This window comes from Pelophylax lessonae, assembly GCF_965119305.1.
Source record: "Pelophylax lessonae genome assembly, chromosome: 8".
In the NCBI taxonomy this organism is placed as follows: domain Eukaryota; kingdom Metazoa; phylum Chordata; class Amphibia; order Anura; family Ranidae; genus Pelophylax; species Pelophylax lessonae.
In genome coordinates this window covers 188,672,116-188,677,860 of record NC_138775.1, presented here as the reverse complement: position 1 = coordinate 188,677,860, position 5,745 = coordinate 188,672,116, and positions in this window count along the sequence as shown.

Genomic DNA, 5,745 nt, shown 5'->3' with positions numbered 1-5,745 from the left:
ATCTGACCTCTCTGTGTATGACCCGGCTTGTCTGACTCTGCTTACCTTCTAGTTTTCCTTGAGGCTCCCTAGTTGCTGCATTGATCCAACTACTCCCAGGACACCTGCCTCCTTCTGGAACTCTACGCTACCAGCAGTCCTGCAGCCTGCACGTCCACCGGCACTCGTGCGACTCTGCACTCTGCGCTTCCTGTTTACTCTATCAGGGGCTCTGAGTCAGAGGTGTGAGAGGCCTTCCTCCGCACATTCAGGCTCTACCTACCAGGTACCCTTATTTTAATTGTATTTCTGTGATATTTGAAGAAGGTATTGTTTATTAGGAAGATTGGTATAATATTATTCACTTTTTATTTTAACCATTTAAGCAAGCACTGAGGTCAGCGTGGATTAATATATCTGAGTATACTATAATTTGTCTTCTTCACGTAAGGCTTGCTCATTGTGGTGCAAAGCTTTGTTATTCCCATGCAAAGTCTGCCAAAGAGACACCAGAATGTATCCAAAAAATCTCTGATTTTGTGCCGAGTGATCTAAATTGTGGCCCCATCATACAGACTGGCTCCCCAAGTCATTGTTTACAAAATAAATGTAGCACTACTCCCTTGAGAGTTGCTGATACCTGTCTGTCAAGAATAGATCTGGCGCTGGGAAATGATAAAATTATTTCTAGGGTTGTCTCTGTTGAATATTTGATTAGAGGAGTGTCTGATCACTCACCACTCCTGGTAAATATAGCAATAGGAATTGAGGGAATGAAACAAAACTGGAAATTTCAGCCATATTGGTTATCACTAGGTGTAACGGATCTTTGTACCCCAGCTGGGCACATCCGCCGAAACTGTGTCTCCTGTCCTCCAAATGCACCCACAGCCTGCAGAGAAGCCATATCCAGCCCGTAACCCCTCAGTCACGAGACAATCCACACAGGTGTTGAGGGTTAACCATGCAGAGCTTAAACTGTTTATTACATTTCAAGACACAGTTTTACATACAGTTAGGGAAACTCCCCTTAGCCTTTCCACAGAAGGGGGGGAAGGGAACATAGACCAACCAATGAGAACTGAACATTTGTACATTTGAAACAGGCAGTCTTAATACACACCCCCTGCGGAGAGATGTCTCCAGCCCAGCTCAGACCATTGTCTGCCATGAATCCACACACTTAGACACAGAAACAGGAGGGGGGGGGGGGGGGTCGTAACATTACATTACATTAACTCAATGCCATGAGTCAGTTGTTCAGAGGATGAATAAAGGGAAAATAAAATGCAATGTCCCAAACTCATAAGAAAATGACACAAAGGGGTTTACAATCCAGGGACAGGGTGATCCGTCACCCATAGTGACGGCTAGTACCGTCACATCTCTTCCCCCCAAAGGTAGACTAATCCAGGTACTAGACCTCCAACTGGTCTGTGCCTGAGTTAGTCGGGTAACAAATCCCAAAGAGTCAATGTCTGTTTGCCTGGATAATTCGTCGGCGTTGCCGTTTTGCTTCCCAGGGCAGTAGTGGATGGTAAAGTCAAAAGGCTGCAGCGCCAAACTCCAGTATCTTCTGGCCCATAGTCTGTCGGTAGGAGGCTTGCGCACAGTCCCCTCCAAAACACACAGTGACAGTGGGTTCTGTCACATTTCTCCCCTTTTAAAAACAGACTAATGAGGTTCCTGACCCTCAACTGGTCTGGACCTGTGTTAGTCACAAACTTCCACCCCAGGCAACCAGGAAAAGTAAAAGTACGCTGGGGAGCAAAACCGCACATAGGGTCTCCCATGAATAAAAACAGCCGCTGCAGAGTGGGAACAGCTGTCTGCACTCCTCTGATCCAGGGCAGGGTTGCAGATATTGGGGGGAGCTGAATAATCCTCTGCCCTGATGCCAGCGCTTCCGCTGGTAGGGAATGTAGGCTGGTAGGGCTATGCATTTGGGGAGAAAAAGGTACTTGCTTTTCTCCTGGTGTAGTTACCAGCTGCTGAGAAGGTATCTTGCAGGGACTGTCTCCCGGATTCTTCATCTCTGATTCTGATGGTGGGCAGAGACCATCAGTGCTCTGTCCTGTAGCCAGCGCTTCTGCCGGAGGGATAAACACTGGGGTAGTGTCCAATTGTTGGGGAGGGAGAATTGCTTCCTCTACTCCCGGTGGGGATATCTGCTGTTGGGAAAACAGCTCACGCAGATCCTCTCTCAAACTCTCCAGATCCAACTCTTTTTCTGATGCTGGGCAGATGCCAGGGGCACTCTGCCCCGTAGCCAGCGCTTCTGCTGGGGCGATAAACACTGGGGTAGTGTCCAAGTGCTGGGGAAATGGCTCACTGAGGTCACCCCTCGGACTCCCTGGATCTACCTCTGAGGTTGGGCAGAGGCCAGCAGCACTCTGCCCAGTGCTTCTGCTGGGGGGATAACCACTGGGGTAGTGTCCAAGTGCTGGGGAAACGGCTCACTGAGGTCATCCCTCGGACTCCCTGGATCTAACTCTGAGGGTGGGCAGAGGCCAGCGGCACTCTGCCCCGTAGCCGGCGCTTCTGCTGGGGGGATGAACATTGGTGCAGTGTCCAATTGTTGGGGAGGGAGAATTGCTTCCTCTACTCCCGGTGGGGATATCTGCTGTTGGGAAAACAGCTCACGCAGATCCTCTCTCAGACTCTCCAGATCCAACTCTTTTTCTGATGCTGGGCAGATGCCAGGGGCACTCTGCCCTGTAGCCAGTGCTTCTGCTGTGGCACCAGATGAGATACTCTGGACTTGCTGCTGATCACCATTTCCCAGCCTTCCAGCACCTGTCTCAACTCCCCCTTCTGAGATCTTCATGCTATCAGCTTGTTTCGCTGCCTGGGGGACCTCCGGTGCGTTCCGGCATTCTAGCGCTCGCAGTGCCCTCTGTATCATCGCTGCTTCTTCCATTGCAGTTAGTAAGGGAAAACGCAGGGTCACCCCTGGCCCCATTTGCTTCTCATCTTCGTGACTGTCTGCTATTTCTCTCGGACAGTCCCAGGCAACGGGAGCCATGCCAGGCTGCTGATCACCGTCAAACAGTCGCTTGTAGGCAATCTCGAGCTCCCATTCCTGCTCAACCAGGAACTCCAATTCCTCCAGGTCACACGCCTCGTCGGGGAGGTCCAGCACCTCATCTCGGAAATCCAGAATGTGTTCCAGCCGCCACTCCTCATCGCTCCCAAAGTCTGGGTCTCCGTACATTTTTTGATGGAGCAGCCCCACGCCGCCATAGCCAACGCCTTCTGTTGGGCTGCCATCTGCTGTACCAGGCCACAGTTGATCCGCAAACCACCGGAGGGCTCTGTAGCTGGCGTCCAGCCTCATTTCCTCCTGGACCAATCTTCCAAGCTCCGTCTTCCATTCATCTTGCGGTCGTTCCCTCAGGAACACCTCTCGCACACGGTACTGCGTCCGGTACATCTCTGTGGAGGAGGGAAGGATCTTCCCCTGATGGTGCCGCTCGTGGCTTAGCGCCTCATGCCAGAGTTGCTGGCGGATCACATCCTCCCAGCCGAGCCTGGTGTGCTCTGTCGCTGGTTCCCGATGGTGCTTCCGCATGCCTTGCAGCCTCCTCCCGAACTCCGCTCTCATGCTGGCTGGTCCCCGTATCACTCCTCGGCAGCTGCCCAGATCTTGAATCCTGGTGGTGGTTTGGATGTCCTGGACTGCAGGAGACATCCCACCGCTGCCAACCAATGTAACGGATCTTTGTACCCCAGCTGGGCACATCCGCCGAAACTGTGTCTCCTGTCCTCCAAACGCACCCACAGCCTGCGGAGAAGCCATATCCAGCCCGTAACCCCTCAATCACGAGACAATCCACACAGGTGTTGAGGGTTAACCATGCAGAGCTTAAACTGTTTATTACATTCCAAGACACAGTTTTACATACAGTTAGGGAAACTCCCCTTAGCCTTTCCACAGAAGGGGGGAAGGGAACATAGACCAACCAATGAGAACTGAACATTTGTACATTTGAAACAGGCAGTCTTAATACACACCCCCTGCGGAGAGATGTCTCCAGCCCAGCTCAGACCATTGTCTGCCATGAATCCACACACTTAGACACAGAAACAGGAGGGGGGGGGGGGATGGGTTGTAACATTACATTACATTAACTCAATGCCATGAGTCAGTTGTTCAGAGGATGAATAAAGGGAAAATAAAATGCAATGTCCCAAACTCATAAGAAAATGACACAAAGGGGTTTACAATCCAGGGACAGGGTGATCCGTCACCCATAGTGACGGCTAGTACAGTCACATCTCTTCCCCCCAAAGGTAGACTAATCCAGGTACTAGACCTCCAACTGGTCTGTGCCTGAGTTAGTCGGGTAACAAATCCCAAAGAGTCAATGTCTGTTTGCCTGGATAATTCGTCGGCGTTGCCGTTTTGCTTCCCAGGGCAGTAGTGGATGGTAAAGTCAAAAGGCTGCAGCGCCAAACTCCAGTATCTTCTGGCCCATAGTCTGTCGGTAGGAGGCTTGCACACAGTCCCCTCCAAAACACACAGTGACAGTGGGTTCTGTCACAGGGTTCATCTCATACTTCTGAAGATTTGAGGGTGCTGCCTGTTCCCATACTTCCCAACTTTTGAACTTCGCAACGAGGGACACTGAAAGAGAAACTAAACCTGCGGCGCGCGTAGCGTGCCGCGGCAAATTGTGGGTGTGGCCAATTGCTTAGCAGTGGGATGGGGCTTAAGGGATAGGGTAAACAAAACCCAGACTTCCTGGTACTCATAAAATAAGCTTTGATTGCTCAGCCTACCTTAAAGAAGAACTTCATTAAAATAGTCAGAGACTGCATAGCAACCAGCAACTGTTGAGACAATGAAGACTTTGGTGAGAAATATATAATGTACAGTATTGTGTATATAGTGCAGGAGAGTGTAATGTACAAAATGCAGGAGACAGGAGTATGTAATGTACAGAATGCAGGAGACAGGAGTATGTAATGTACAGAATGCAGGAGACAGGAGTATGTAATGTACAGAATGCAGGGGGTCGGACTCTGCACCATCCACCCCCCCCAGCTCTATACACCCTAAATGCCCACCCAGCTCCATACACCCCCCCATCCACCCCAAATGCCCCCAGCAGCTCTATCCACCTCAAATGCCCACCTTAGCTCCATCCACCCCAAATGTCCACCCTAGCACTATCTATCCCAAACACCCATCCAACCTCCAAACACTCCAAATGCCCACCCCAGCTCCATTCACCCCATAGGCCCACCCCAGCTCCATCCAACCCAAATGCCCCCAGCTCCATCCAACCCAAATGCCCCCTTTTGGGGGGCGCAAACAGAAAAATGTAATAGGCATTGCTTTGCGGCAAAAAACGCTGTTAAAAATTGCGTGACTTTGAGGTAACAAAAGTGTGAAAGGGGCCCTTCAGTAATCAAGGTAGAGCGTGCCCCCTTCAATGCAGAGTGACCAGCATGTTGTGCCCCCTTTCAATGCAGAGAGACCAGCGTGCCCCCTTTCAATGCAGAGAGACCAGCGTGCCCCCTTTCAATGCAGAATGGCCAGCGTGCCCCCTTTCAATGCAGAATGACCAGCATGCCGTGCCCCCCTTCAATGCAGAGAGACCAGCGTGACCCCTTTCAATGCAGAATGGCCAGCGTGCCCCCTTTCAATGCAGAATGACCAGCGTGACCCCTTTCCAACGTGATCCCTTTATTGGAGGAAGGGGGGATAGAAGATAGAAGGGGGGATAGAAGATAGAAGGGGGGATAGAAGATAGAAGGGGG